The sequence below is a fragment of the Eumetopias jubatus genome, unplaced genomic scaffold (genome assembly GCF_037043125.1).
Source record: "Eumetopias jubatus isolate StellerSeaLion01/CBP00866 unplaced genomic scaffold, mEumJub1_p1.0 scaffold_9, whole genome shotgun sequence".
Taxonomy (NCBI): Eukaryota; Metazoa; Chordata; class Mammalia; order Carnivora; family Otariidae; genus Eumetopias; species Eumetopias jubatus.
The window spans coordinates 90,259,809-90,280,493 of NW_028274815.1; the positions used below are offsets into that span (position 1 = coordinate 90,259,809).

General features: G+C 41.7%; 1 protein-coding gene across 10 annotated transcripts in view; it reads right to left on the reverse strand.

Annotated features, from left to right (window-relative positions):
• ENTPD6 (ectonucleoside triphosphate diphosphohydrolase 6) overlaps nucleotides 1–11,582 on the reverse strand; it is a 44,232-nt gene extending 32,650 nt beyond the window's left edge. For 9 of the 10 annotated variants that reach the window (XM_028123742.1, XM_028123740.1, XM_088026681.1 and 6 more), the window contains exon 1: nucleotides 11,450–11,582. The gene's annotated coding sequence lies outside the window, so the exon portion shown is untranslated. Of the gene's footprint in view, nucleotides 1–10,046; nucleotides 10,146–11,449 lie in introns of all 10 variants that reach the window. The other variant, XM_088026675.1, reaches the window with a different exon arrangement.
• Nucleotides 11,583–20,685: the final 9,103 nt, after the last annotated feature.

Here is a 20,685-nt window from a genome sequence, read left to right on the forward strand (position 1 = left end):
TGCTCACAGTGCTCTGAAAACCTAGTGTCTCCTTCTGTTTTGTGTTCCCAGAATGCTCGTGCACCAACCTGGCCAACCTTGTCTTCATCCCCAAGCCTCAGCTGAAATGTTATTGTCCCCACTTTCCCTGATCACCCACAACTTGAACAGCCCTCACCACCATTATGCTCTCTCTGCACTCCCTCCCTCTACTGACCCAGCACCACCATAATTTATAACAGTATCAGGGTCTGTGAGATTAATTCCTAAAGGTCCCTGTCACCCTCTAGGCTATGAACTTCCAAGGGCAGGGATTTAGCCCGTTTTGTGCCACTGCAGCTCAGTTGAGAACACAGGTCCTTATCTAGAAGGGTGGAGGATGCTCCTCTATCCCCATCTACCTCCCATACTGTTGCCAGACACACAGAAAAGTTCCTGTTTCAAATCCTTTAATGAGGAGAGGATGTCAGCAAGATGGTGGAATACGCGGGCCTAGGCCTTTGTTACCCCATAGAAATATTTTAAAAAATTGGGACTGGTTGAAATATTTTATAAGAGTCCTGAAAAACAAAGATCTATAGATCTATAAGAAAATGCCCAATCAAGAAGTCACATTCAGGGATGCCTGGGTGGCTCAGTCAGGTGTCTGCCTTCAGCTCAGGTCATGATCCCAGGGTCCTGGGATCGAGTCCCACATCGGGCTCCTTGCTCAGCAGGGAGCCTGCTTCTCTCTCTGCCTGCCGCTCCCCCTGTTTGCACGCTCTCTCTCTGTCTGACAAATAAGTAAAATCTTTTATAAAAAATAAACTTAAAAAAAAAAGTCACATTCAGAATGGTCGGAAGTTTTGTGGTGTTTACTCACCCTTGCCCCACCCCTCCCTGCATAGCATGGTCTAAAGGAAGCAGCAGTCCAGTGCCTATTTCCTTCCTTCAAACTGGAGAGAGCAGAACAACATCCTAACCTGTCTTGGGGCTGGTCTCTGTTTTGCCCGACTTAGAACTCAGAGCTCAGACGGGAGAAAAGTGTGGAAGGCCGTTGTGGATACTACTTTTTTTAAAATTTTTATTTATTCATTCATTCATTTATTTTAAAAGATTTTATTTATTTGTCAGAGAGAGAGAGTGCACATGCACAAGCAGGGGGAGCGGCAGGCAAAGGGAGAAGCAGGCTCCCCGCTGAGCAGGGAGCCCGATGTGGGACTTAATCCCAGGGGATCATGACCCTTAGCTGAAGGCAGGCGCTTAACCGACTGAGCCACCCAGGCATCCCAGTTGTGGGTACTTCTTGTGAAAGTCACAGGGTGACTACAGAGCCAAACATGCCTGAGGCAACAGGCTGGGTATGTGTTTGGGGGGAAGAAACAATAGAACATCAAAGACCTAAGAAAGAGCATGGCTGAAACTGTTTGAGAAATTAAGACATTTAAAAGCAGCCATAATATATGGGGGAATTGAAACTAACACACACACAAGCCCAGGCAACACATGTTCAGAAAAAATCCTGAGAAGACCTTAAGCCTTTGCCTTGGGCTGACTCCAAGGCTCAGACACATCCTGTTAATTAGTGAAGGTCTTTCATGGCACAGAGCCAGTCTACAAAGACTGGGAGATGTGGCTATTTTCTCAAATGCTCAATTTTTCAACAACAACAAAGATCACAAGGCATATAAAGAAAGGAAAATATGGTCCATTTAAAGAAGGAAAAGTGACAGAAACTGTCCCTGAAGAAATACAGGCATTGGATGTACTAGATAAAGACTTAAAACAACTGTCTTCCATATGCTGAAAGAGTTAAAGAAAACATAAGAACTGAAAGAAACTAGGAAAATGATATAGGACAACAAAATGAGAGTATCAATGAAAAGACAGAAATTGTAAAAAGGAAGTAAACAAATTGTGGAGATGAAAAGTACAATAACACATTATAATCAAACTGCTGAAAGCCAGAAAAAAAAAAATCTTGAAAACAGCAAGAGAAAAGTAATTCATCATGTACAAAGGATCCTTAATAAGATTATCAACTCATTTCTCACCAGAAACTTTGGAGGCCAGAAAGCAGTGGGATGATACATTCCAACTGCTGAAAGAAAAAAATCTGTCAACTGAGAATTCTGTATTCAGTAAAACTATCCTTCAAAAATGAAGGTGATATTAAGGCATTCCAAGACAGATAAAAGCTGAGGGAGCTCATTACCAACAGACCTGCCCTATAACAAATGCTAAAGGCTGAAATGAAAAGATACTAGACAGTAACTGAAAGCCATGAGAAAATATAAAGATCTCCAGTAAAATTATATACATGGACAAATACAACAACCAATATTACTGTATATTTGGTTTATAACTCCACTTTTTATTTTCTTCAATATTTAAAAAACAAAGGCTGTGATATCAAAAACATAAATTAGGGAGACATACAGATATAAAGGAGTATCATATGCAATTTGAGCTAGGCTGGGATAGACTGTTATAATTTTAGGATGTTATAGGTAACCTCTGTGGTAACCACAAAGAAAATACCTAGAAATATATACAAAAGGAAATGAGAAGGGAATCAATACTATCCCTAGGAAAAAATTAATTAAACACAAAGGAAGGCAATAATGGAGGAAATGAGTGACAAAAATAGCTAAGACATACACAAAATAAAATGGCAAAAGTAGTTCTTCCCTGTCAGTAAAAGGATTAAACTCCCCAACCACAATGCATAGAGTAGCTGAATGGATAAAAAAACAAGATCCAACCATTTGCTTCTACAAGAGACTTACTTTAAATCTAAGGGCCCATATAGACTTAAAGTAAAAGGATGAAAAAAGATTCCATGAAAAGAGTAACCAAAAGAGAGAATATCTATACTAATATCAGACAAAACAGACTTTAAGTCAAAAACTGTCACAAGAAATAAAAACACGTATCACTGTATAATAATAAAAGGATCAAGTCACCAGTAAAATAATTGTGAACATATACACCAGAGCTCCTAAATATATGAAGCAAACAGAACTGAAAGGAGAAGTAGACAGTCATACAGTAACAGGAGGAGAATTCAGTATCCTGCTTTCAATAAAGGATAGAAAAATCAGACAGAGATCAATAAGGAAACAGGGGACTTGAACAACAGTAAAGACCAACTGGACTTAACAGGCACATACAGACCACCCACCAGCAGCAGCATATATGTTCTTCTCAAGTGCACATGGAACATCCTCCAGGATAGACAACATGACAGGCTACAGAACATGTGTCAATATATTTTAAAAGATCACAAACTGTATTTTCTGATCAAAACGGAATGAAACTAGAAGTTAATAGGAGAAGGAAAGCTGGAAAATTCTAAAACACATGGAAACTAAACACCACACTTTTTTTTTTTTAAGATTTTATTTATTTGAGATAGAACAAAAGAGACAGCATGAGCGGGGGCGGGGCAGAAGGAGAAGTAGGCTCCCCACTGAGCAGGAAGCCCGATGCAGGGCTTGATCCCAGGACCCTGAGATCATGACCTGTGCCAAAGGCAGATGCTTAACCAACTGAGCCACCCAAGTGCCCCTAAACACCACACTCTTAAACAACCAATGGGTCATAAAAGAAATCAAAAGGGAAATCAGAAAATACCTTGTGACAAATGAAAATGAAAATACAACATATCAAAACTTACGGAATGCAGTGAAAGCAGTACCAATAGGGAAAATTATACATGTAAATGCTTACATCAAAGGAGATTTCAAACCAACAACCTAACCGTACATCTTAAGGAACTAGAAAAAAAACAAATTATTTATTTATTTATTTTTAAACATTTTCTTTTTTTTTAATTTAAATTCAATTAGCCAACATGTCATTAGTTTCAAATGTAGTGTTCAGTAATTCATCAGTTGCATATAACACCCCATGCTCATCACATCAGGTAGTCTCCTTAACGCCCATGACTAAGTTACCCCATCCTCCCACCCACCTCCCTCCCTATTTTTAAACATTTTTAATTTTTATTTATTTATTTTTAAGTAGCCTCCACACCCAGCATGCAGCCCAATATGGGGCTTGAACTCATGACCCTGAGATGAAGACCTGAGTGGAGATCAAGAGTCGGACACTTAACTGACTGAGCCACCCAGGTTCCCCCAAAAAGAATTAAACACAAAGTTAGAAGAAAAGAAACAGTAAAAATTAAAGCAGGATAAATAGAGGATAGAAAAACAAGAGAGAAAAGTCCATGAAACCAAGAGTTGGTTCTTTGAAAAGATCACCATAACTGAAACCTTTAGCTATCTTGAATAAGGAATAAAGAGAGAAGACAAATTATAACTAAAATCAGAAATGAAAGAGGGAACATTACTACTGATTTTATAGAATGAAAATGCTTATGAGAGTATTATGAACAGTTGTACACTAATAAATTGGATGACCTAGATGAAATCAACAAATTCCTAGAAACACAGAACCTACAAAGATGAATTATGAAGAAATAATCTAAAGACCTATAACTAGTAAGAAGATCAAATCAGTAATCAAAAATCTCCCAACAAAGAAAAGCCCTGGACCAAATGAATACTGATTTGTTAGTCACCTCTGATTTTACCAAACATTTCAAGAAGAATTCCAAAATCTTCCCAAAAAATGAAGAGAAGGGACCACTTTTCAACTCATTCTATGAGGCCAGCATTACCCTAACACCAAAACCAGACAAAGACACTGCAAAAAAATACCATCATTCCTTATGAATAGTGATGCAAAAATCCTTGACAAATAACAGCAAACTGAATTCAACCACATAGCAAAGGGACCAAGTGGGATTTATTCCTGGAATACAAGGATGGTTCAAGATTTGAAAATTCATCAAGGCAAATATATCACAATAACAGAATAAAGGGGGGGGTGCCTGGGTGGCTCAGTCAATTAAGCATCTGACTCTTGATTTTGGCTCAGGTCATGATCTTGGGGTCGTGAGATCTGGCCCCCACACTGGACTGTGCTCAGCACAGAGTCTGCCTGTCCCTCTCCCTCTGCTCCTCCCCCTGCTCCCACACACTCCCTCTCTGAAATAAATAAGTAAAAATAAAATCTTAAAAAAAAAAACAGAACAAAGGGAAAAATTGATATGATCATCTCAATCGATGCAGAAAAAACATTTAATCAAATCTGATATCTTTTCATAATGAAAACAATCAACAAACAGAAATAGAAGGAAACCACCTCAACATAATTAAGGCTATATATGCAAACCCAACAACTAACATCATACTCAGTGGTGAAAAACTGAAAACTTTTACTTTAAAATCAGGAACAAGAAAGGAGGTCTGTTTTCAACACTTCCATTCAACATAGTAGTGGTTGACTACTAGAACACAGAAGTTCTAGCCAGACCAATTAGGAAAGAAAAAGAAATAAAAGACAACCAAATTAGGAAAGAAGAAGTAAAATTACTTGTTCATAAACTACGTGATCTTACATGTAGAAAGCCCTAAAGATTCCACAGGAAAGGAAAATAACTGTTAGAACTAATAAATTCAACAAGGTTACAGGACACAATATTAACACACAAAAATCAGTTGTTTCTATCCATTATAATGAACAATTTGAAAAAGAATTTAAGAAAACAATTCTATTTACAATAGCATCAAAAAGAATAAAATACTTAAGAATAAAGTTAACCAAGGAGGTGAAAGACTTGTACCCTGAACACTACAAAACATAGCTGAAAGAAAATTAAGAGTCAAATAAATAGAAAGATATCCCGTGTTCATGGATGAGAAGACTTAATATTGATAAAGGTATCAATACTAGCTACAGTGGTCCACAGATTCAATGCAATCCCTATAAAAAATCCAAATGACTTTTTTTTTTTTTTTGCAGAGACAGAAAAAAAAAATCCTAAAATTCATAAGGAATCTCAAGGGACCCGAAATCACAAAACAATCCTGAAAAAGAACAAAGGTGGAAGCCTCATACTTCCTGATTTCAAAATATACTATAAAGTCACAGTAATAAACAATTTGTGGTAGTGGTATCAAGACAGACACAAAGACCAATGGAACAGAATAGAAAGTCCAGAAATAAATCCTCACGTACATGGTAAAATGATCTTTGATAAGGGTACCAAGACCATTCATGGGGAAAGGACGGTCTCTTTAACAAATGGTACTGGGAAAACTGGATATCCACCTAAAAAAGACTGAAGTTGGATCCTTACCTTACACCATATGCAGAAATTAACCCAAAATGGATTAAAGACCTAACTATAAAACAAACTCCTAGAAGAAAATATAGTAGAAAAGCTCTGTAGCATTGAATTTGGCAACGATTTCTTGGATAAGTCCCAGAAGCAAAAACAGGACAGCAAAAGCAAAAAGACAAATGTGACAAATTAAAAAAACTTTATGCATCAACGGACACTAACCACAGAGAACAAAGGCAACCCACAGGATGGGAGGACATTATTCGCAAATCATATCTGATCAGGGATTAATAACTGAAATATAGAGAAATAAATTTGACAATGAAAAAAAACCAAGCAACCTAATTCATAGTATGAATGCATGCAGAGCATCTGGATACACACCTCTTTAAAGATATATAAATGATCAACAAGCATATGAAAAGATGCTCAACAGCACTAAGCATAAGATGTGCAAAACCACAATGACATCATCTCACAACCATTAGGATAGCCACATAAAACAAAAAATAACAAGTGTTGGAAAGGATGTGGAGAAATTAGAACCTCTGTGGGATATATTTTAAAGATTTTATGTATTTGACAGAAAGAAAGAGCGTGCGTGTGCACAAGCAGGGAGAGAGGGGGAGCCGCAGGCAGAGGGAGAGGGATTAGTAGGCTTCCTGCTGAGCAGGGAGCCCAATGCGGGGCTCAATCCTAGGACCCTGAGATCATGACCTGAGCCGAAGGCAGACGCTTAACTGACTAAGCCACCTAGACGTCCCCCTCTGTGGGATTATAAAATGGTTGAGCCACTACTGATAGTAGTACGGAGGTTCCTCAAAAACTAAAAACAGAATCACTGTATTGATCCAACAACCTTATTTCTGCATCAGAAATGCAGAAATGCATTATATTAGAAAAAGAATTGAAAGCTCACTTCCACATTATTCACAACAGCCAAGAGATGGAAGCAGCCCAAAAATCCATTGATAGATAAATGGATAAAGAAAATGTGGTGTACATACACAATAGATTATTATTCAGCCTTAGAAAGGAAGGAAACCCTGACACATGCTACAACATGGATGAACCTTGAAGACACTATGCTAAATGAAATAAGTCAGTCACAACTGAACTAATATTCCACTTATTATGAATTACCTAGAGTAGTCAAATTCAGAGACAGAGAGTAGAATAGTGGTTCCAGGGGTTGGGCTAAGGCAGGAAATGAGGAGCTATTGTTTAATGAGTGCGGAGATTCAGTTTGGGAAGATGAAAAAGTTCTGGAGGTGGATGGCTGTGATGGGCACAACAATGTTAATGTAATGAATGCCACTAACTGTATACTTAAAATCGTTGAAATGGTAAATTTTATATGTATTTTATCGCAAGAAAAAAAAAATCCTTTAATGGCTCTGAGGCCAGGCAGGTAAAATAAATGAGTTCTGTGGGCACAGGACTAAAGGCAGTGGTGGTGGGAGAAGGAAGAGGGCTGGGCCTGCTCATTGCATCAAATGTTTTAAAGTTTCAGTCCTGCCTCACTCTCTCAACAGCAGTAGCAGGTCATGCCTTATTGAGATTCTTTCTGCCTTAAACACTTTTTTTTTTAAAGATCTTGTTCTGTTGGTCCTTTCTCCATACCCCTACAAAATCTACCCAAGATGTTTACTGCCACTCTGAACCTTGGCAGCTAGAGGCTTCTCTCTTGGGCTCTTTGGTGCTCTACACACTTCCACTCCCTAAGTAAGCAGTATGTGGAGCTATTCATTTGTGCCTTTCTTCTCTCTGGTTAGGGTGCCTCTCTAGAAACAGAGACCAGCCCACTCATCCTGGGTCTTCCAACCCTGACACAAGGCCAGAGCCCAGCAGCCACTCAGTCAATACTACTCGCTGGTGAAGGAAGCTAACTGATGGAGCCATCAGCAATGCTTCAGGACCCAGATGATGACCACCAACAGAAGTAGGCCATTTGGGCAGGAGACTACAGTGACCAGGTTTTCAACATGTCAAGTTTGAAATGACAGCAGAGTATCAGTCAGAAATGGAACTGACCCTTGTGAGATAGCAGGTTTGGGGTTAGGACCTGGGAAATGATCCACAGTAGAAGGATGTTAGATAAGATCAGGAGTGAAGACATCAATGACAGACAGAAGACCCAGGGACGAGCAGAGGCTGAGATGTGACCCGTCCCCAGGTATCCAGCACTCACCCTACAACTAGCCTTCTCACAGGCCTCCCTTTGTTAGGTTACTGTAACCCAGAGTTTTCCATTGCTAACAGATCATTAAACAAAAAGTATTTATAGACAATGTTCTAAAGCAGCTATTTCTAAGGATGAATAAGGACAAAAAAAGTAATACTAACAAATACTAACATAACTCTGACAGTGTTTTGTAAGATCCCTTTTTTTTTTTAAAGATTTTATTTGACAGAGAGAGACACAGCGAGAAAGGGAACACAAGCAGAGGGAGTGGGAGAGGGAGAAGCAGGCTTCCCGTGGAGCAGGGAGCCCGATGCGGGGCTTGATCCCAGGACCCTGGGATCATGACCTGAGCCAAAGGCAGATGCTTAACGACTGAGCCACCCAGGCACCCCTAAGATCCTTCTTTTTTTCTTTCTTTTTTTTTTTTTTTGCTTGCTCTCCTGTCCCTCTCGACCAGTGGGCCAGAGCACCACAGGTATAAGACCCTTTTACACAATCAACTTTTATCATGTTCTATGTTGGTCTAAGAACCATGACCTACATGATCAGATTAACAGGCAGTATAGCAAAATTTGAGGCAAAGGTTGCTCTTTATTAAATTTGTCTACCCACTAAAAAAATACCCTTTACATATGCTATATCCTGTCAACAGAGACCCACAAGGCCAGCACTTACACCACACAACAGACGACAACTTATTTACATATAACAGCACCAAGGCCCAGGGAATATTTGGAAACAGACTTGTCTGGAATCATATAGGTGGCATGTGGCGAGGTACAGGCAAGACTTTCTGGCTTCTGTCTCCAAACTAAATGTGCTCCATCATTTCACTTTCCCTATTAATGTTAAGACTCTAGACAACCAAAAAATACTCACATAAAATTACATGCATATAATTGTTACAGTTACACACCAACAGGCTCAGCATGACATAAACAGAGTCCAAACCGAAAATAACATTTAAGGGAGCACAGAGCCAGGAACAGCCTGGCCCACAGGCACCTCCATGTCCTGGAGGCTCAAACCTAAAAGCCAGTTTCACTCCATTGGGTTAAGGTGTTCAGTAATACTAAGTACTATAAGACAATTTCCAGAGGAGCAAATCACATTTCCATGAGCACCACTAACACCATAGTATAAATGTGTCAATCAGGTCCTTCCTAGAGGTCCACTCAAGAAAACAACTCAGCTTTAATTTTCTCCTTTAAAGGAGAGATAATCTAGAATAAGACTATAAGGAAGGTAAGCCAGGTACGGAATAAGGAGTAGGCTGGGAGTAAAGTGGGGCAGGATGTAGGTGCACAAAGGCCAAGAGAGGTTTGGCTCAGGAAAACTTGCTCCCATCTGGCTCCTGCTGGGGGCTACCCTGTGTCAAGTGGAGGTCGGGGTCAGGGAGAATTTGGGTGTGGAGTACTGATGCCGAAGGCAGGTGCCTGCCCCATCCCTCAGCTAGCTTTCTAGGAGCTGGGGAAGGCAGATGAGCTCTTGGAAATACAAGCTTTATCCGATTTGGATCAGTGGTCACACAATCTGTTAGCCAGTTTCTTCAAGGTTTTCAGTTAAAGTACACAAAAGAGCCATGTGTGCAAATGACTCCACATATGCTAAAAACCTATCCAAAATTAAACATTAACAAACCACCACTTATTCTCCTGGAGGTTTAAATTGACTTTCCTCTCCTTCTCTGAAAAAAAGTATACATACATGAGTCAGCCCTGTTAACACCACCAGTTGTTTCCTTTTCACAAGACACAGTGGGCGGGGAAGCTCTTCCAAGATCTCTTTACATGGTTGTCCACCTCTCTGGTTTTCATATTAGGTTCCACAAGGGAGAGAGACACACGTTAGCCAACTGATGCTTACGAGAGAAGGAATGGGAGATACAGAAAACAATTTCTGGGTTTATACTACTATGCCCCCTCCCACAACAGAACCTCCCCCAGACAAAACCTAATCCCCCATCCATCATGGCTTCTGCACAGTGGGTCAGAAAGCCCTTGTAATCACAGTTGCTATCCACCTATCCCCAAGGAACCTCCCTCCTAGAATTTCAAATTCCCTCACTGGAGGGGTGGGGAGGCTATGGGCTAGAACCTCCACAGGATCCTGAAGGATGTACGATGTGATGTATGGCCCAGTATGCATGATCCTGGAATACACGTGTGTGGAGGGACAACTGGAGCTACCCAGGCACTTCTGGGTGAATGATTCTTTTGGATGGAAGCCTGGGATATGGAGGACTTTGCTCATCATAATCTACAAAAACAATTCAGGCTTTCCTCCAACCCTTAAAACCATTCTATGGCTCCTAGCTGAACTTAAGATAACCACCACCCTTCCTTCCACGGCCCCCTGTCCACCTGTCCCTTCTCTTTTACTCTCCTGCCTCTTCAAGGCTTTCCACTGAAGGGAGTCGAGCCTGGTGTCCAGCTCTGTTCACCTCAAGGTCTCTCTCTCTGGTAGCCTGGAGCACTGCTGGCTCATGCCTCAGCTGAGGCAGAACCACCTTGAGCTCTTCTGGGCACCACAGCAATGTCAGAATTTATTGTCCTCACATCTGCAGTACTGTCAGAATGGCACGATCTTGCCTGTTACTTGCGCTTCCCAACTGGGCTGTGAGGTCCAGGAGGGAAGGGGCCTTGCCAGTCCTTCCCCTACTGGATCTCCTGCACCTGGCACAGCCCTGGGAAGCGGGTCAGCAAATGCTGAATGAATGAATGAATGCAGGAAGCTCCAGGATTCCTGGGGGGTAGAGACCCTTGCTGTCTGGCCCAACCAGTTTCTAGAACACGGACTGTTCCCCTCACAGGTCAGCGGAGTCCAGAGTTCTGGAAGACTAATGGAGCCAGAACAAGAAGGCAGCAAAAGGAAAGACCCGCGTGCGAATAACCGAGAGTCCGCCTTCAGGAGCCACTGCTAGAGACCGAGGAGCTGACAGGTGTGTGGGTCTGGACCCCCCAGGCCCCGACCCTCCTCCACTCGGGCCCCCTCCTCCAGCGCGCCGCAAGCCGGGCTGCCCACGTGCAGCTACCTGGGCCCGGCGGACCCCGCCAGCCCCACACGCGCCTCAGGCCCGCCCTTAACCTGCAGGGTCCCCTCTGCCCTACCACGGAGGGAGGTTCCGTTTCCCGGGAGCACGCGGCCGACCGAGGAAGCTTCCCTGCTCCAGTTCCCGGGCTGGCGTTACCAGGGCCTCCGCCCACAGGCCGCGAGGCGGCAGATCCCGGGAGCCTGAGCCCCGCCCACGTGCACGTAGTGTCACAGGCCGGGCGGAGCTGGGCGTTAGGGGCCCAGCGCGCAGGCGCGGCGTACGGGCGGGGCGTAGCGGGCTCTGCTGCGCAGGCGCCGCCGTGTTTTTTTGCCTGGGCGGGTCTTGTGGTTCCCTTCAGGCCAGGTTCGGCTAGTGTCGGCTCTGACCCGGGTCTTTACCTGTCTGGCCTCCAGCGCCAGTGCAGCCCTCGCCAGCCGGATTCGGCTCCTGTCGCAGCTTGTAGGGGTTCCTCTGCGTGGCAAGGCAGGCTGCGGTGCTGGCCGAGGAGTCACCATAACCTCACAACCTTGACCTTGACCAGCCTGAGGAAGTTTTGAATTTTCCTTGGGTCCCGCCATACCTAAAGCCCCCCCGTCTTTTTTGAAGGTAATACGTGACAGAAAATGCAACTACAACACAATAGGCAGTGCAATCAATCTCTCTTGTTCTTGACCCCCATTTTCCTAACTTCCTAGGTGCTGCCAAGGTGGGGCGTCAGCTCCTGACTTGGGTTAGTCATCCACGCAGGCTCCCAGTTTACTTAAGGATCATGGTGGCAGGGTCTACCCAGATGTCCACTCAGTCTGTCCCATTTTGCTCTGCCCAGCCCGGAGTTGCCTTCCCAGCTTCCCCTGCGGCTCTGCTGCCCATGTGACAGCGTCTGGCCAATGACCTGTGCGTGTGCCTTTTCTGGGGCTGGTTTGGAAACCCACCTCATCTCGAGGTGGTGTGGGGCCAGTGATTGGGAGACTCTGGGAGGACCATTAGTGGGTTCCTGAAGCACACGGTGTTCCTAAGTCTGTGGTCAAGATGGTGGCACTTTGGAGAGTGAGTCTATGCTAACTAGACAGGATGTAGGGACAACATACGTAGACCAGGACTGGGAATGAGGCATGTCATCACCGTAAGCCCCTGGTTGGGCGCTGCCCTTCTTCACTAGGTCAAACCGCTGAGACTTGGTTGTTTATACAGCAGTTTGCTCATATGGTCCCTTAATGCTTGCTATCATAAATAATGCTACAGGATCCTAGAGGACTATTTTTGTGTGCATGCGTGGGTATATCTATAGGAAAAAATCTTAGAATTGCTATGGTAAAGAATATGTCCCCTCTCCCCCTTTTCTTTTAAGTATTAGATACATATGGCTAAATTGCTCCTTAGACATTTACTAACTGACACACCCACAGTAATGTATAGGAGTGTGGGTTTCCCCACATTTTCCCCAGTGGAATCGTTACAAACCTTTGGATCTTTGTCAATCCACTGTTTGAAAAATTCTATCTCACATACAGGTTCAATTTACATTTATTCTAATATTTTGAAAATTCTGTTCATGGAACTGTGATGGCCTTGCTTTGTCCACCTCACTCATGAAATCACCTTCACCATATTTCATTCCTAGAGTTTCTAGAATGTGTCAATTTTACTGATGTGAGCTTTTGTATATGCCATTCACTGCTTGGAAAGCTCTTCCCCCAGGTCTTTGCTTAGCAAACTGCTATGGTTTGAATGTGTACCCCCCAAATTCATATGTTCATATAACCCTGAAGGTGATAGTATTAGGGCCTTTGGGAGATGAATATGATTAGTGCCCTTATAAAAGAGACCCCAGAGAGATCCCTTGCCCCATCTGTCATGTGCAGTTACAGTGAGAAGGCAGCACTCTGAGGAAGACAGCCCTTAGAAACCGAATCTGCCAGTGCCTTGATCTTAGCTTTCCAAGCCCCCAGAACTGTGGGAAATACATGTTTGCTATTTATAAACCACCCAGTTTATGTTATTTTTGTTATAGCAGTCCCAACGGACTGAGACATAGATTCTTCTCATCCTTTAAGACTCAACTCAAATGTCATCTCATCAAACCATTTTATCTAGAATGGTTCTGTCCCCCCCTTTTCTTTATTTACTTCATAGTACTTTTCAAACCCAACATTATTTATTTGCTGATTTGTGCATTGGTATATTCTTTATACCACATTGAAAGGTAAATTCCATGGAAGTGAGGAAGTGGTTTGTCCTGATAGTTGTTGCATGGCCAGCACCTAGCACTCTGCCTGGCATGTGATAGGTACATGGAGCAGACACTATAGTTACCTTATTCCCTCAGTCCACTTCTGACTTCAACTCTCCAGTGGTGGTGGAGAGTTCCCATGAATGCTGCCACCTCAAGTAGCTCTTTGTTGTCCTCTTTAGAGCTTACCTTAGAACTTTCTCTGGCAGCCTTGGGAGCAGGCACAATCTGGAAGTTCAGGGAAGTTAACCCTTAACTAATTGGGGTTGAATGCTTCAGCCTTCCATGCTTCATAAGAGTTGGGTTGAGTCTCAGTTGCTCACAGTGGTAACCAGCTCATTCATGCCCAGCCCCTTGGGTTGGCTTTTCCTTCTTCCTTGGCCCCCTTTCCCAAATAAACTACTTAGATCTAAGCTCTTGTCTCAGACTGCCTTTGGGGAAACCCAAACCAAGACAATGCGCAATAAATATTTGTTGAAGGAATGCAGAGATAAATTATAGTGCTTTTGTAGTTTCCACTGGTCAGCCAAGAAGTAGCACTCAGTCCTGCAGGTGAAAGATCATTGGAAACCAATTGGCACCTGTTCTGGACGTGCAGGAAATGGGACAGATACCAACGATATGAGATACGGCAGAAAATGTGTGCAAGTGCTCTGACAGCAGGGAGGCATGACTGGCCCTACCTTTGGGAGGTGAGGAAGTTTTAAGAAGAGGTAGATGAGTTACTAAGTTGCCTCAGTTTACCCAATGTGACTAAGGACAAAGTGGAGGAAGCCCATTATTTTGTGCAGACGCTTGTTCAGATTTGTCCACCTCCTCACATCTGTCCAGGAGGACAGCTGCAGATCTGTTACATGAAACAGTATAACATGGACTCCACAGTGCCCTGGTATCAGAAGGTACCAGTGCCCTTCCTGCCCATATCCTTCCCACCGCAGTCACTGGTGATTCTCCCCATGACAACTTTCTTTTGGCTCAAGCATGCCCCAAAACTGGAAGTGCCAGGGAGCTAATGCTGCCCCTCAGCCAGCAACAGGTGTGAATACCCTGGATCCTTTGCCTCGCCCTTCCTTGCACCTCAAGAAGGACAACACTCTGGCAAGTTGTATATTGAAATTGAGCCACAGTTGCCCAGAGCAGTGACACATACCGGCTTATTCCCTGTCCCTGTCTTATTTCCCACCCTACTAGTGTTTTCTGGGGTCACCTTCCAAGTAAATTACTTGTACTCCATTTTTCTTTAAGATTTTATTTATTTTTATTTGAGAGAGGGAAAGGGAAAGTGAGATGGAGAGCATGAATGGCAGAGGGGCAGAGGGAGAAACAGACTCCCTGCTAGGCAGGGAGCCCCATGTGGGGCTCGATCCCAGGACCCTGCGATCATGAGCTGAAGGCAGATGCTTAACAGACTGAGACACCCAGGCTCCCCAACTGCGTACACTCCTTTTTCAGCATTTGTTTTGGGGGAATTTTTTTCTAAGACACCTGTTGCTCATAGGTCATTTTGATAATAAAATATCTTAGTCACTTCTGATTCCCTGAAGAGTATAACCACAAATTACTGCCTTCCCATTCAAATTCTTCTTTCTTAACTCTCCAGAAAAGTCAGATCCTCTGCATTGATGGCTAGCCTTCCATTTTCCAAAATCTAGTACATGCATGAAAAATGTGAGGGAAATCTTCTTCATGCCTAGAGGTTAGCTTTTATTATTTCTGCCAGCCACATTGGCCATTACAGGGTCTCCTTTGACTTCCTGTTATATGGTCAACAAAAGCCACCTGCACCATAGTGATAATCTAGTTGGGACCCCAAGAAGTGTGGCTATAACAAGAGTAAATAGTGTTCTGGGTGATTGGGTTAACTATCAGAGACGGACTGGTGTGGATGATTGTCCTGTTTAACTCCCTGAGCAGTTGTGTATTTGCTGTTCTCCCTTCCATGAAGGCCCTTAACTTTTTAATCATTAAATATCAGATTTAGAAATCTGATATTTTATCAGATTAAGAAAACTTTAAGAGTTTTTAATCCAGTTTAAGAGTTTTTAAAAACCATTAATGGATGTTGAATTTTATTTTGTACATTTTATTAATCTATTGTGGCAATAATCTATGTTTTCTCCATTATTTTGAATATGTGTGAAGTTAAATTTTGATGTTGAATCACTCCTGATTCCCAAAAGAAAGCACATTTAAAAAATTAGTTTCAGAGGTAGAATTTAGTGATTCATCAGTTGTATATAACACCCAGTGCTCATTACATCAAATGCCCTCCTTAATACCCATCACCCAATTACCCCATCCCCCCCACCCATCTCCCCTCCAGCAACCCTCAGTTTGTTTTCTAAAGTTCAGCATCTCTTATGGTTTGCCTCCCTCTCAATTTTCATCTTGTTTTATTTTTCCTTCCCTTCCCTTAAGTTCATCTGCCTTGTTTCTTAAATTCCACATATGAGTGAAATCATATGGTATTTGTCTTTCTCTGACTGACTTATTTCACTCAGCATAGTACCCTCCTGTCCCATCCATGACATTGCAAATGGCAAGATTTCATTATTTTTGATAGCTGAACAATATTCCATTGTGTACATATATCACATCTTTGTCCATTCATCTGAATAAAAAAATATCTTGGCTCTTTCCATAGTTTGGCTATTGTGGACATGGCTGCTATAAACATTGGGGTGCCCCTTGGGTCATAGGATAGCTCTATTTTCAACTTTTTAAGGGACTTCCATACTGTTCTTCAGAGTGGCTGCACCAGTTTGCATTCCCACCAACAGTGTAGGAGGGTTCCCCAGAAAGCACATTTCTTTTATACATTGCTGGATTTGATTGGCTAACATGATGTTTAGGCTCTTTGTTTCTGTGTTCGTAAGAGAGGTTAGCTTCTAATTTTGTTTTTTATATTGTACTTGTTTGGATATACTGTCATGGTTATATTAGCCTTACTGAGGGAGTTGGAAATTAAAAAAAAAATCTTCTAAAAGAGTTTGTGTATGGTTTGAATTTTCTTTTCCACGCATGTTTGAGAGAATATGCCTATTTTCTATGTAGCCTATTTTAAATTGCTGATTCCATTTCTAATCATTCAAGTGTTCTATTTCTTTTTCAGGCAATTTTGGTGTATTTCTAGTGAGAACTTTGCCTATTTCACCTAAGTTTTCAACTTTATTGGCATAACATTGCTCATATCTTACCTCCTTAGCATTTGTAGTTATTGCCTCTCTCTTACTCATAATATTACTTATTTGTGCCCTCTCTTGTTTTTCTTGATCAACAGTCCTAGAAATTTAAAAATTTTGTTGATTTTTCCCCACAAGAACTAACTTTTGACTTTGTTAAACACCTCCATTGTATCTGTTTGATATTTTAAAATTTCTCTCTTTATTATTTCTTTTGTCCTACTTTCTTTGAGTGTGTTCTGTTTTTTCTTTTCCTAATTAATCATCTCATTAATATTCAAACTTCTTTCCTAATATATGCATTTAAAGCTTTAAATTTTCAAGTATTGTATTCACTCTGTCCTACAAATTTTGCTATATTGTCTTTTTATAATTGTCAGCTTGAAAATTTTTTCTAAATTCCACTATAATATCTTTCTGTCCCATGAGTTGTTTAGAAACATGTTAAGTTTTTGAATGAATTTTTAAAATTAACCTTTTACTTAGTAAATTCTCACTTGATTTTATTGTGGTCTGGGGATGTAATCTCTGTAGTACCCATTCTTTGACATTTTTTGAAACTAGCTTTGCAGCTACTATTTGTAAATTGACCATAGGTATTTGAGAAGAATGTGTGTGTTTCAGCTCTTGAGTGAATAAAATACTAATTAGATCACCCTTGTGATATTAATAAGCAGGAGACCCCACCATAGATCTAAAGCAAATAGAAGATGATTATTTGCCATCTCAGTGATGCCATCTCAGTGATGCAGGCTTGGGGGGTCTGCTCCTTATGTTCCTTCATCCTAGGACCCAGATGCACTGGGTTCTGTTAACTGTCAACATGTGCTGTTCCAGGCCATCCTCTCAGTAGAGTCTGTGCACTCTAGGAGCGCAGGAATGTGTCTGTTTTCTTCGCCTTTGTTCCTTCAGACAGTGCCCAGCACATAGTAAGCATTCACTAAGTATTTGTTAAGTATATGAATCAATGAATGAAGAAAAGATGGGTCCCTAGTTAACATTCCAACTAAATTCAATAGATTTTTTCTTTTTAAACTTTGCTTATTTTTTCAATTAACAATACATAATTATGGCTCAAAATTTAAAAGGTATAAAATTGTATACAGTGATGGTTTTCCCAGCTACCCAGTTCCCCTTCCTGGTAACAGCTTGTTTATGTTCCCCAGAGGTATTTTATATTTACACAAGCATCCATGCATATATATATATAGATTAGTTTCTTTTTTTTTGAGAGAGAGAGAGAGAAAGAAAGAGAGAGAATGAGAGAGCACACCCATGTGTGTGTGTGTGTGTGTGAGGGGCAAAGGGAGAGAGGGAGAGGGAGAATCCCAAGCAGGCTCCACACCCAGCATGGAGCCCTACACGGCCCACCATCTCAGGATACAGAGATCATGACCTGAGCTGAAATAAAGACTCAATCACTTAACCAACAGAGCCACCCAGGTGCCCCTGAATAGACTAGTTTCTAATATATTTTCAATCATAATAAAATACCTCATTCTTCACCTTATGTATTCCATTATTTCTGAACTCACATTTCTGAGAATGTGTTTGGTGTCAGTTTTTTTAAGGGACACTAGGTGGCAGTATACAACCAGAAGATGGGGGTGGACTGGGGTGGGGGTAGGAGTGGGTTGTGCGTGTGTGTGGGGGGGTCTTTCCAAAAATCAAACAGCGGTTTCACATGGCGAACCTCTGCCCAACAGGTTTCCTGAGCCGTCCTGGCCGTGTGTGTCTGCGTAGGTGTGTAGGTAAGTGCCTATTCAATTTTAATAAATGAGTGCTTGGTTGAGTTTTAAATCTATTACAAAATGGAGCTATAGAATCTGACATGGGACTTTAGTTTGTTGAGAAAAACACAATTTTAAAGCCACTTCCAATCCAGACTTCCTGACACGTCTTCAAGATCATGCACATGCCTAGTTCTCATCTCTCGGAACTGTTAGCTTCAAATGATTTAAACCTACGCAACACATGTAATCTCAGGTAACAATGGAAGCACCCTTACTTTCTCCATGCTTTAGATTTTCCCTTGCTTTAGTATTTTCCCTTCCCTTGACTACCTTTCCCCCATGTGGTCGTTTCCCCAGGCCCATAGCCATCCCTTCTCTTCTCTCCTGGTGACAGTGCCTCACTCATTTCTCCTACTCCCTTCTAATCAAGTTTGAGGAAAGATGAGGATCAAAGTGTATACATTTCCTTTATTGAAACCCTTCCCCCATCACGATTACATTCTATATACATTGTTGTATATACATTTTTCATTTACCAATAAACCCTGGATAATTCCTTATCAATATATAAAGAATAATTTTTCAAAGCTTTTAAAAAATTGCGTTATAACTTACATATGGTAAAGTGCAATCTTAAGTGTGGGGCTTGATTTTTTGCAGATGTTCACACCTGTGTCACCACCAACCCTTTGTGACATAAAACACATCCCAGCTCCCAGCCTGCCTCCCTTGCCCCCTCCCAGTCACAACCTCCTCCAAATTACCACAACGTGACTTAAAGGGAGAAGATCAACTCTTTTTAATGGTTGCATGGTAATGTGATGTATGGATATGACTTCTTTAGCCGTGAATTTCGTCTTTTGCTATTATAAATGAGGCTACAGGGACTATCCTTGAACACATGCCACCTCTTGTCTTTTCACCTTCACAGGCAAGCCCAAACTCACCTCACAGAAAACACATAAGATATCATTTTAAACAAGGCTTTTTTGATTTTGGTATGTCTTCCTTTCATTTCTGTCTTTATTCTGTACAGATTCCTTTCCCTCCTTTGAATTCCTATTATTTTTCTTGTCTCACCAATCAGTACCCTGCATCCTCTTGCACTTCCCCTGCCTCCCCTTTTGTAAAAGATTTTATTAATGTCTTTGAGATAGAGAGAGCAGGAGCAGGGGAACAGAGGTAGAGGGAGAAACATGCTCCCTGCTGAGTGGGAAGGTCGACATGGGGTTTGATCCCAGGACCTCGGGATCATGACCCGAGCAGAAGGCAGACACTTAAACTGACTGAGCCACCCAGGCGCCCCTTGCTCTTCCCTTTAAGGTGATTTTCAGTCTCTCCGACTAGAATAGACACATCCCAAGGGCCTGGACTGGGGACTCATCTCTTTGCATTCCTATCCTTGGCCTAGTGCCTGGCAAATCCAGATAAAATTCAGTGTGTGCTGGGTAAACACATTTGTATGCCAATATATTAGATCTTAGGATTGTTACAAATGTGTAACACCCTCAAGGATCAAACATCTGTCTGCTAAACAGATAAGCAACAAAATTATATATAATAGACTGTGTGGAGCAGACTAATTGCTTAATTTAATAGCTATAATTAGTCTTCTTACTAAGGCTCTTATTAAGACACTCTCCTACATAGCCAGTGTACTCATCAAAATTAGAAACTTAACACTAATGCAGTACTACCATGGGATCCACACAGATGAAGTTTCACTGATTGTACCAATAGCATCTTTTATAGCAAAAACAAAACAGAACAAAAAATTCTTTCCTTTACCTTTCTTCCTTTCTGGGCCAGGATATAATCCTTGATCATGTACTGAATTTAGTTGTCTCTGCCAGTCTTTTTCAATCTAGAATAGTCCCTCAGCCTTTCCTTATATTTCATAACCTTGTCATTTTTGAAGAGTATGTGCCAGTTACTTTGTAGAGTATCTCTCAATTTGGGTTTGTCTGATGTGTCTTCATGATTCAATCCAGGTTGTGTATTTGGGGCAGTAATACCACAGAAGTGATCTTGTGTTCTTGTCGGTGCATCATGCTAGGAGCCCATGATGGCTTATTATTGGTGATGTTAACTTTAATCACTTGGTTGAGATAGTATCTGCTAGGTTTCTTCACTTTGTTACATACACTCTTTAAAATAATTCCTCAGA